We start from the raw sequence: 12,827 nt of genomic DNA, 5'->3' as shown, positions 1-12,827 counted from the left end.
GAATGTGAAACAATGGTTAAGGGGGGGCACTGATGTGGTTTGGCCTGCAGAAGGCATGCACTGTGGTCAGCTCTGATGATTGGACTGTGCTGCAGATGTGTTCAACAGTAGCAGCCGGGGGAACTAGGCTACAACATGTGTTAACTATGTGCCATGTCCGCAACTGTGTGCAGGAAGGTAACAAATATGAGATTGTGTATGGGACTCTCTCACCCGATCAGTGGCTTCCAACAGGTCCTGGCAGTCTCTATCTTTCAGCAGATGGGGGAGGGCCCACAGGTTCTCCGGCCTCATTTGCAGCATTCCATCTGGTCACCGTGCTCTGGGTCTCCTGCTGGAAGACTGTGTCGCTGAACAGGGTGGTAAGGCTAGCGGTCAGTAGCTCCTCCTTGCTGCTCTCCTCTCTAGCTCTCCGGCCTGGTCTGGCAGTCAGCACAACTCTCCTTCCACTTCTGCTCTCCAGCTCTCCTCCCTCTCATTTCCTGTTCGATCTCCCAGGATTCTCTATAAAAATGCTACCCGCCCATATGCCAGCTCCTCTGGGAAATGTAGTCCTCTGGTACACTGCTCCTCTGCAAAGTCCTACAGTTCAGCATACAAGGTTCATGGGGCTGTTCTACAGAGTGTGAGTGCCACTTAATTGCAGGATACCACCATCTTGTGTTTCTCTTAACATCCTGCAACATGCTTTATAGCAGGATGTTACAATAAGCTTAGTAACTGCATACAATGCCAAGCTGGGGTTCAAAGCGAGCAAAATCCTTTCTTGTAATAAGAAGGGTATACCCTTGAGAGAGAGAGAGAGAGAGAGAGAGAGAGAGAGAGAGATCATTTTGCCCCTGTACAAACCATTAGGAAAACCTCATCTGAAATATGCAGTTTAGTTTTGGCTACAGTTCACAAAAAGGATCTTGGGGTACTGAAGAAAGTGCAGAGAAGGGCAACCAAACTGATAACAGGCATGGAGGAGTTAAGCTATGAGGAAAGATTGAAGGAACTGAAATTAGAGGAGATTGAGGGGGGATATGATCAACATGTATAAATACATAAAGTCCATATAGTGAACTTAGTTTAGAATTATTCCTTTTAAGGTCATCACAGAGGAAAAGGGGGCATTCATTACGTCTGGAGGAAAAGATATTTACTGTCTAAATATGGTTTTTCACAGCAAGAGCTGTGAAAATGTAGAATAGATACCCTCAAGAGTTGGTTCTGGCTTCTCAGTAGGTTGTTTTTTTTTAAAAAAAAAAGGCCTGGCTTCTTTCCTAAATGCACATAACATAACTGGATACTAATATTTAAAGGTAAAGGTAATCCAGGGAATATCTGATTGATTTTGAGGATCAGCTGTGGGTATTGGATATTTTTTTATTTGTGTGTGTTGTGTGATTTTTTTTTTTCTGTTGGTTGAACTCGATGGCTTTGTGTCTTTTTTCAACCAGATTAACTATATACTTAACTCCTGCTGCAACTGGATGCCTGGGGCATTTGCCAGCCCCTCTAAGAGAAAACAAGATGCTGGGTGCTATTGCAGCTGCATCCCATCCTCCTGGATCTGAAGAGGCTAAGTCAGTATTGTTCCACACGGGCATTTTCCTTTGGACTTTCCTTCATGTAGACAAGGATCCATGAACTATGCGAGCTGCCCTTATGAGCCATTTCTCTGGTAGGCACACAGCTACCCTCAAATGTGAGGGTCAAAAACTGGAAATTAAAATTTATTGATTTGCTCACTCTATTTTCTGACAGGGAGACAATTGACCAATCCAGGTATATTGGCATTAGCGTTCAAGACAAAAAGTCAAAGTAGCTTCCCTGTACCTTCAGGAATAGACTGTATGGTTTCTCTGCATATGCAGGTGTGCTTTCTGAGAAATATCCTGATTTAGCCCTACTCTATTATGCTACCTAGAATTAACATAGGAGGCTTACAAATCTTACTTGGGTCAATGCTGGTTTTACTATGACAAATAGTTTCAGCAAAAAATTGCAGCATACAAGGAGCTTCTGTTTATATTGTATAATTAAAAAATTCACATGTCCACACAGACCAACATCCCTTCTGACAGCTACTGGTGCTCTTACAAGAATATTGGTGTAGTGTCCTCCTAGTTTAGGTGCTAGAAGTGAGGCAAATTTAGTTTATTGGCTCTGCTGTTAGAAGTGGAAATCTAATTCTGTTTTGCCTACTGTGAGTTCTGCAGCTGCAGACTGAACTGTCTTCCCCTGTAGAATCTTCTGGAACCATAGTGAGCAGGAGAGGGCAGAGTCTGGGATGGCCCTGTATACAGTCTCAGCCAATACCTAGTTGGGAATAGAATGACCAGCAGAGGGCTGAGAGTAGTATATAAGGGTGAGAGCAGAGAATAGCAGGGTCTTTTGCCAGCTGGCTACTGACCCAGCCTGGGAGCGCTATTAAACCTTTCAAGGCTTAGGTGAGGCCTTAAGATTGGCTGTTTCCAGGAAAGGTGTCTACTGGATGTTTAATGAGAGCCACTGCAAGTGGTACACTCTGTCAGTTTAAACTCCAGTGTTCATATTACGGAGGTGCTCATTCAGCAGTTCACTGCTTCAGAAAGGGAAAGCAACTGCCTGGCAAACCAGGCATGAAGGCTAATTTTCATAGGCTGATGGATGCCAGAGGACATCCCAAGCTAAGGATATTTCACTGGCTAGACCTGTACCCCCTCAATAAGGAAGTTTTGATCTTATGGAATAGATTTGACTGTGGATTCTGGATCCTCTTTAAACCATTGGATGAACCTGCTGTGCCAAGTCAGTCAATTTAATAGCTGGTGCACAGTTCGAGATAGTGATTGCAGAAAAGCTGCAGAAGAAGCTGGAACTGTGGAAAATGGCTGATCCATTTGATTCCCCCCCTTACCACAACCCGAGGGCTTGGCATGGTCCCCAAACAAGAAAAGGGCACATTTTGCCTCATACACATTTCCTAGCCTTCAAGCTCATTGTTAATGATGGCATCAATATAGAAGAATCCCAGGTCCAATACACCTCCTTTGACAATGTTCTGCATCTGATCTGTTCTGCAAGTCACTCAATGTTGTTGGTGAAGCCCAAAATTGAGTCAGCCTTGTGCCTCCTTCCTGTGCACTGTAAAAGTTTTCATGTCAACAGCTCTTTTCCTCCTTCCAGGATATTTGTGTGCAGCTTGGTATTCTGCTTTCTGTATACAAGACAGAGGGTCCTGTACATGTGCTATCCTTGTTGGGAATTGTGATTAATATTGTTTAGATGGTCTTCCAGTTGCTTAGTGACAAAATTGGCCAGGCTTCTGTCCCTCCTTCAACTGGCTAAAGGTGCCAAGAAGAACCAGCTGAAACAGCTTCAATTATTGCAGGGTCATCTAGTATTTGCTCGTGGAGTGATCCCCATGGGTAGGGTATTCTGTAGGTGTATAACAAAGGGTATATCTGTCCCACCATCATTATGTCAGGATCACCAGGCATATGATGGTGGAGGTCTGGTTATCCTTTCTACAGACTTTCAATGGACATTCTTGTTGGAAATTGGAAGAGGTATCAAACTTAAAACTTAAGCTTTACTCCTCCTGTGGCTTTGGCTCCTTTTTCCAAAGGGAATGGTCTGCAGACCCCTGACTGGCTTCATGGGCCCAAATGGATCTGCTATGCAATCTAGCATTACTGGAACTTTTTCCTATCGTCATGGCCATTGAGATCTGGGGTGAGAGATTGCACAACAAATGGCTTGTTTACTGGACAGATACCATGAGTGTGGTTCAGGTGATAATCTGTCTCTTAGCAAGCTCACTCCTGGGGATATCTTTACTGTGTTTGCTAGTACTTAGCTGTTTACAGGTGGGTTAAAGCAAAGCATGTTCCTGAGGTATCTAATGACATTGCTGATGAGCTCTCTCAATTTCAGCTCAATTGTTGCTACTCCCCTGCTCTCTCAGCTTCACTCTAGGGCTTTCATTGCCCAAACTTTTTGAAAAACTTCATTTCCAACGCCTTGTAAATGCTCTCACAGCTTTCCTCTCTCCAAACACATGGGTATGGTACCGCCAGGCTTGGGATGAATTGGTGGCCTCATCACAAGGTGAATTTTCCCTTTCCCCACAACAAGACAGACACCTGGCCACGTTTTCATATCTCATGTATTTGCTTGATAAAGACATGTTGGGTTTGATGGTAAGCTCAACGTTGTCTGCCCTCTCTTTTTGGTTTAAGCTATTTGGCTCAGAGGATGTCATGATCAAAAAACTAATGTCCCCAGCTGATTGTAGATTTCTAGCTCTGATTCAGAAGGGGAAGTTTCAAACATCTGCACAGTGACCACTGCTTCCACACAGAGAGCAATAGTCCCACTTTCCTTTTGCACGCAGGGGACAGGCTTTTATACTTAGCCTTAGACTACTTTGTAAAGAAGATGAACTATAGGGCTTTGAGCTAAGTTGGCTTTGATGCACCTTCAATGTATATATCTGATTTAAGCTGAAAGGTCAATTGGGCTTTAAGACAGAAAAAGAGTTGCAATAATAGCTTCATGTGAGACTTTAAAGCGGAGTTCCAGTCATTTTTGTGTTTATTAAAGGTCAGCAGCTACAAAAACTGTAGCTACTGATCTTTAATAAACACACACTCACCTGTCTCAGGGTCCAGCGATGTGCTCACCTGCGCTGTACCTTCTCTCCCTGACACCAGAATCTCAATTGCGGGCACTAGGCTTTGACAGCTTGTGGCTTCACAGCCGGGTTCCCACTGTGCATGTGCGAGTTGCACTGCACACCCTGATTGGCTGTCTTCTGAGACCTGTGAAGTATCCCAGAAGACTGCGGAAGGAAGGAGGGGGGCCATACTTTGGTTCACTTCGCCGCGGCGAACTGAGCTGGAAGTAGAAGCGGGCACCTGTCAAAACCAGGTATAAGCTCCCCCCCCAATAAGTGCCAAATATGGCAGTGGAGGGGGAGAAGGCAAACAAGTGGAGCTTCCACTTTTGGGTGGAACTCTGCTTTAATGCTTTAATGACATTTGTAGCGTCACCTTCGTGAGGCCCGCTGTAAGACATGGGTCCCCAAAGGTTGCCCTGATCTTTCAAGACACCTCTGACACTCTGGATTCAGAGATAATGCACACCGGAAACAGTTGCATAGACACTTGAATGCAGTAATGCAAATTCGTTTTTACTAAAAATTACAGTAAACAGTAAATAACAGTTACAGGAATACCTCTTAGGCGGAAAACACCTTGCTGGAAATTCAAAACTGTGACCACAGGTAAACTTGGAAGAGATAAACACAATAATTCAAACAGGGTTGTTTTAATTATGGTCAGTAAGGAGCCCTCTGACTTCATGTAGAAAAGGGAAGAGGAGGACTTTATGATGTCAGCCTGCTCCCTCAGAATCCTGATGCCACAGGTCCTGAAAACAGCACACTCTGTATAATAAATGTAAGAGCTATGCAAACAACAAAAAGTTTTAACTAGAGTCCCTCTTTAACATATGTACATTGATAAGCCCTGGGAATAGAGGAGTATCAAGGAGAGTCCTGGTGGAAAGGATGTCCTGGAACTTCAGCTAGCTCAATGAGGGCCCAAAGGACTGCTGTGCAATGGCGACCAGCAATAATAAATATTTTATGTAGATGATTCATGGTAAAGGTCTCAAACTTGTAAGCAGGTGTGAGGTATAAAAGGTGTCCTATAGTGATGAGTGTGCACAGTGTGGGCTTCTGCCCGCTCACCAATCCTGATGATAGTGTGGCTCAAGGGCTCCGGGGTGTCCTGGAAGCTCCCTCAGAATCTGCCTTGAGACACTGGGATTCCACTGGGGTTAAGACGGTGACAATACTCACATCTCTGCTGTCACATCTACCAAAAGGAAACTACAGATGGTTGTTCTGGTGGATGGTCAGGAGCTCACACGCCAAAGACTCATGTTCTGTCCAGACCACGTGGCCTGCTAAGCTCTCCACAGCAGCCGAGTCCCTGCTTGCAGCTTTAGCCTGTAGTCCCAAGACAGAGAGTATTCTCCTGAGTCCGACTTCTATATCCTTCTCCAACATTCATCTCTCCTCCTCCAGCCGGCTGGATCTTGTAGTTTTCACTAGCATCAATTCTTGGCAAGTCTCTCCTATCTGGGCTACATATCCCACAATCTCCTACTCTCCATGAGAGCCTCCTCTCTCTCTGTGTCATTAAACACAATATCACTATAACAACTCGACGCTAGAGGGGGCATTAATTCAACACAGTCATTATTATAGATGTCTGGTGGTGGTACAGAGTAATTGACCAGCACTGGGCTACATATTAATAACAACCTTTAGAGCAGGTACGTTATTTACTTTATATGAAAATAATTACAGCTAAAACGAAAACTGTTTAGAGTAGTTTTCATTGGTTGAATTAGTATTGACTGAAAAAAGGAACAAGCCATGCCATTACAGTTATTCATCAAGGCATTTCATCATAATCCATCACTAAGAAGTGCCATTAGTCATTCCCTGTGCATTGTTTGAATACTTTGTGTATCCTTTTCACACTTCCTCCTCCTCTACGCACTTCTCTAATTCTACAAGGTTGCCCATGGCTTTACTTTCTCCTTGATTTGTTTCGTTTCTTGTCTCTCATTTGCTTTTCATTTTCTGATTCTTCTCTATAGTGCTCTAACCATCCTCTGCTCACACTCCCCCCCCTCACCTTGATGACCCACTTAAGAAGGTGAACAGATAAGTACTGAACAGCCATCATAGGTTAGTGTGAAAACAGACTCAAGGCCAGCATGGTGTGGGAGGAAAGAGCACATTTTGCAGCCAAGTCCCCCGCCCTTAGACCAGAGCTCGGGACTCCCCCTCAGTACTGACGCTCACACCAACCTCAACTTTTCCACAACGGTCACCTTACTTGTGCAAAACAAGAATCATACTGAAACAAGACTGCAGCATGACATTTTTTTTTATAAAGAGCTCAGGCAGCTAAAACATTCTGTACTTTATAAAACACTGCCAAGAGAATTTCACAATAGCAGATAACATCTGAAATGATGTTTTTTTCTGAACTGGTTCTTATGCTAGCTGGTAGGCTGAACATGTCAACTTTCAGGCAATTTTAACCATCTTTCAAAGGTAAAACGTATCCCAAATATTAGGGTAACTGGCCATCACTTTGCGTAGATTTTTTCACAGGTGTCCATTGAAACTGTTGTAGGTTGCATCGATCTATTTGATAATTTTTTTTCTAATAGTTTTTTTGCTTTTACAAACAAAGGCTCACATACATACATACTTTTGCATGTTTCATATTGTAGACAAGCGTTCACAATGGTTTTCTGGACAGAAGCATATACCCATGCCAGCTTCATCCTTTTGATTGAAAGCTAGCTAGAACGTGGTTGACATTGCCAATCTGCAGGGAGAACAAAAATTTACCCTTGCATGGGGGCTGTTCCCGCATTGCAAGTGTTAAATGCTTTTTTAGGTCTAGGGGCCATAAAAAGAAGTTTTACTTACCTGATTCTCTGCCCCCCAGCAGCAAGTGCTCTCCTCTTCTCCCCCATGCTACAGATGTGGACTGTCTCTCGGCATCTTCAAGTCCAATACAAGGCTATGTAGCTCTACATTGATCTTGATGACATTACAGACAGGGACTTCTCTTAAAACCCAGAAGAACCCAATATAATAGAAGATTAGGTTAATAAAAGTGCATTTTGTGGTTCCTCTAGATCTAAACAAGCCTTGTAATGTGGGGGCAGTGCAATTGCAAGGGAATATTTTTGTTTTCACCAGAGCTCAGCTTTAAAAAAAAACAGTTTTACTCTATACTTTCTTATGTGCTGATCCATGCAGATACTTCTCTCTGAAGTACAAAATGAAAATAATTATGGTGCAAACAACAGTCTTGATAATGATGAAAGTATGGTACACAGTTTACAGGTCCATGGGGGTAGCAGACTAGCTGGCTTTTCCTCATAGCAGCTCCTCAGCAGATAAAAGGATATCTGTAATATAGTAAATGAAAAGAAGGTGCATCTAAATGCAGCACGTTGATTAATTTTTTTTAATAAAACTATAAAAAATTCACTAACATTTAGTAGAGTAAAAGAAGTTATATCATAAAAGCAGCATCTCAGGGACCCAAGTCAAGCAGCAGTGATCCCAGGTCATGCAGTGCAAAGCTGCCAGCAGTACAGATAGTTACAGTAACACCAGACCTGATCTGACAGCATCACAAATTTTCTGGGTGTCGTCCATCATTGGGGGTGTGGCTACATAATTTTGAGACCACCTTTTTGTCAAGCCTACTCACCTACAGCTACCTGGCTGCTGCTTGACTTGGGTAACTGAGATGATTACTTCAGCTTTTATGATATGCCTGCTTTTACTGTACTAAATGTGAGTGCATTTTGTTGCTGTTTTATCAGTAAATTACTCAACTTGCTGCACTTAGATGCATCCTATGGTGTTCACTTCGCTGTGAAGTGCACATCCTGTTCCAGGGTAACAACACTGGCTTATAATGAAACAAGGGCATTATCACCCTTCCATGCATCCTCTTGTTGTGGGACTAATAGCTGCCACACTGACGCACATTTTAAAAGAGAAGTGTGGGAACTTTTTTTTAAATCATACTTACCTAGGTGGAGAGAAGCAGATTTTTTGTCAACTACTGTTTGGGGGTGCACAGACAGAAGTACTCAAGAGATGAAAAAATGTTTTTTCTAAAAAAGCTGTTTTTTCTAACTGTAGGTTTGGCTTCCAGGGCTGGTTTTGTAGTTCCTGTTCCCCTAGTCCAAATATCTTTTTCTGCGCCCCCCTCCCCCATTTCAGTCAACCAGGTACCCTTAGTACCAAACTACTAAAACCAGATGCAGTAGAAAAGCAAGGCATTCCAAGAACGGGTGATGAGAGGATGAAAGGGACAGTTTGTACACTTAGAACCAAAGGTTAGAAGAGTGGGCAAACTATAAACCTGCTCAGGTTGTAACTGGGTTCTATGTATGGATCCAAAAAAGGTTATGAGTAAGTACATGGTATTCTATTTCACCAACAAATATGTACAAACTGTACAAGGACTGCCATAATTAGGACCTAAGCTGATTGCACTGGCAGGCAGGACAGCAGTCTGGAATCTTTATGCTAGAACATGTTCCTGATTTGGCAACATATGTTGGTTTCTGTGTGCCTGCCTTGCCACCCTAGGCTTTGTCAAATCAATCAAATTACATTTGACTGATGTCTATTAAATATATATCTGCACTGGAAGATACTTAACGCACAACTTTGGCTAAAAACAATCTTTGAACATTTGCTCTGATAAAATAAATCACCATCAATGATGTGTGTGCAATTGTTTGGCTGTTTGAGAGAATTCTTACTTTCATGTATCCCAATAGTACAGTATGCACCAGCATCTAACACTTGCAGTACACTTCTTGCTGGAGCTCTATGAAAAGAATGCAAAACATTATGGGATGGTCTTCCCCTAGCTGCCAGGGGAATGCCTGCTCTGGTAAGGATGGTGGCAAGGATACAGGCAAGGCTAGGTGGATACTGGTGGTAGGGGAATTATTTATTAGGTGGAAAAATAGGGCAATCTGTCACAAAGACTGTGATTGCTGAACAGTATGTTGTTTACTGGGTGCTCGGCTTCAGCATATTGCGGATCGGATGGACAGATTGTTGGGTGGGGCTGGGGAGGACCTAGCTGTCATGGTTCATATTGGTAACAATGACAAAGTTAGAGGAAGGTGGAGCGTCCTAAAAATGATTTCAGGGACTATATTGAATAAAAGGACCCCCAAGGTGGTATTCTCAGAAATACTGCCTGTACCTTGAGCCACACCAGAGAGGCAGCAGGGGTTAAGAAAACTTAACAAGTAGTTGAGGAATTGGTGCATTAAAGAGGGTTTCGGGTTCCTGGAGACCTTGGCTGACTTTTCAGTCAGATACCAGCTCTATAGCAGGGCTGGACTGCACCTTAATGGGGAGGGTGCAGCTCTGTTGGGGAAGAGGATGGACAACCAGTTGGAGGGGTTTTTAAATGAGGTGGTGGGGGGGAGACCAGAGGAAGCAATAGACATCAGCAAGTGAAGGTCAGAGGGTGCTATAACCATAATAAATAAACCTAGGGTGAGTGGGTTGGCAAAGCATAATCACAGCCACAAAAAAACTAAGAAGGAAATAATCCTTCTTAGTTTTTAGAGGCATGTACACAAATGCTAGAAGTTTAGCTAACAAACTGGAGGAACTGGAGCTGCTGATACATGAGGAGGATTTAGATTTTGTAGGAAATCAGAAACTTGGTGTGATAGCTCACATGATTGGTTAGCATTTATCCAGGGGTATTCATTGTATTGGAGGGACAGGGACGATAGAAAAGGAGAAGGGGTTTGCCCGTATATTAAAAATTATTTGCTAGTAAACGTGAGGGATGACATTGCAAATGGGGTGCAGAGGGAGATGGCATCCCTGTGGGTGGAACTCCAAAGGGAAGAGACATACGGGAAAATAATAGTGGGGATATGCTATAGGCCCCCTAACCCGAATTATGAGGAGGAGTTGGATCTTCAATCACAGTTAGATATGGCAGCAAGGCAGGGCAATTTCATCACAATGGGGGACTTCAACTACCCAGATATTGATTGGGCAGAAGAAACAGCTCACTCATATAAGGTCCCTCATGTCTTAAATGTTTTACAGGACAACTTCATGAGCCAATTGTTGGATTCCCTGACTAGAAAGAATGCATGGCTAGATCTATTATTTACAAACAACACAGATCTGGTCGCAGATGTGGAAATATGGGACACCTTGGGAAACAGCAACTGTATTGAATACATTCTTCTCCTCAGTTTTTACAAAGGAAAAGGAGGAGTATAGTAAACAGGGCTGTATCATTAGTAACACACCACAGAATGTACCCTTGTGGCTAACAAATGTCCAAAAAAGACTAGAAAATCTCAACACAAATAAATCACCAGGACCAGATGGCTTACACCCAAGAGTCCTACTACACCTACTTTTTATGGACAGCATACTGACAGGAATAGTACCAACTGATTGGCAAATGGCCAACGTGGTACCACTATTCAAAAAAGACATATATCTGGGAAATACAGACCAGTCAGTCTAACATTAATAGCATGCAAAATAACTGAGGGGATGATAAGGGACTGCATCCAATAATTTGCTGAAGAAAACAGTATAACTAGAAGTAATCAGCATGGATTTATGAAAGGTCATTCTTGCCAAACCAGTCTGCAAACATTCTATGAGGAAGTGAGCAACCATTTAAGCAAAGGAAGGGCAGTGGATGTGGTGTATCTTGGCTTTGTAAAAGCTTTTGATATAGTTCCACATAAAAGTTTAATTTACAAACTAAGATCTATAGGCATGGACCACAGGGTTTGCTCATAGATAGAAAACTGGTTACAGGTACATGTAAAATGGATGTAGCGACGACTCAGACTGGACTGAAATGGTAAGTGGGGTACCACAAGGCACCGTCCTGGGGCCAATTCTGTTTAATTTTTTCATAAATGATATAGAGGTTGGCATAAAGAGCTCAAACTCAGTATTTCCTAATGATACAAAGCTAAGTAGGGCAATAATTTCACAACAAGATATAAAAGCTTTACAAGAAGACCTCATTAAAATTATGGGGTAGGCAGATACATGGCAAATGTAGTTACATAGTTAGTCTGGCTGAAAAAAGACAAAAGTCCATCTAGTTCAACCATGAAAAAAAAAGGTATGTAAATATAAAGTAATGCACTTGAGGGCTAAAAATATGAATGCCAATTACTAGCTAGCTGGAGAACCTCTGGGGGATGGAAACAGATCTGATTGTCCTAGTAGACGACAGGCTCAGCAATGGCATGCAAGGCCAAGCAGCAGCAAGCAAAGCAAACACAATATTAGTGTGCATTAAAAAAAGGGAATTTATTCAAGAGATAAAACCATCATTCTGCTACTTTGCAAAACTCTGGTTCGGCCGCATCTGGAGTATGCTGTCCCTTTCTGGTCACCAGTCCTCAGGAGGGAGTGCAAAGAAGGGCAACAAAGTTAATAAGGGGACTGGAGGACCTCAGTTATGAGGAACGATTACAAACACAAAATTTGTTCTCCCTGGAGAAGAGACGCTTGAGAGGGGATATGACAGTGATATACAAGTATCTTAATGGTGATTCTAGTATAGGAAATAAACTATTCAGTCTAAGGGAGTAATATGACACAGGGCCACTCAATGAGAGAAAGTGTTTCACCTTAAACTGCAGAAGGAGTTTTTCACTGTCAGGGCAGCAAGGATGTGTAGCTCACATCTACAACAGGGATAAGGGCAATGTTCTTGATACGAACACACACACTTACCAACACAGATCAAACTGGATGGAGTGGTGTCTTTACACCAACTATGTATCTATGTAACTATGTAATTATCTGAATGAAGGAGGGGCAGGGCAAGTGACCCACTGTCATCTGTGTACTCCAGCTGGATGTGTCTCAGCGTTGGTCGCTTACTGTATGGGCCGAATGAATGTAAGTATTTTCCCAAATGCAACAGCAGCCACAAACTGCACACACTTCATTAACCAGTTGCTGACCAGCCACAGTACATATACTGCGGCAGGGCGGCACCGCTGTGCAAAATCACGGGTATAAACTTCATTTTGCATATCAGGAAGGGGGCGCGTGCGAGGCGCACAACCACCCTACCCACGCCACCGATTGCGGCCGCGGGTGTCAATGACCGGGTCCCGGCTGGTCATTACCCACCGGGTCCTGGCGATTGCTGTCAAACAGTGACACAGCACAGCTGCATTGTTTTCAATGCAGCTCTGCTCCCTGT

Source organism: Staurois parvus, unplaced genomic scaffold, assembly GCF_062004578.1.
Source record: "Staurois parvus isolate SC_StPar_1 unplaced genomic scaffold, SC_StPar_1.0 ptg000282l, whole genome shotgun sequence".
In the NCBI taxonomy this organism is placed as follows: Eukaryota; Metazoa; Chordata; class Amphibia; order Anura; family Ranidae; genus Staurois; species Staurois parvus.
This window is presented reverse-complemented; position numbering follows the sequence as displayed.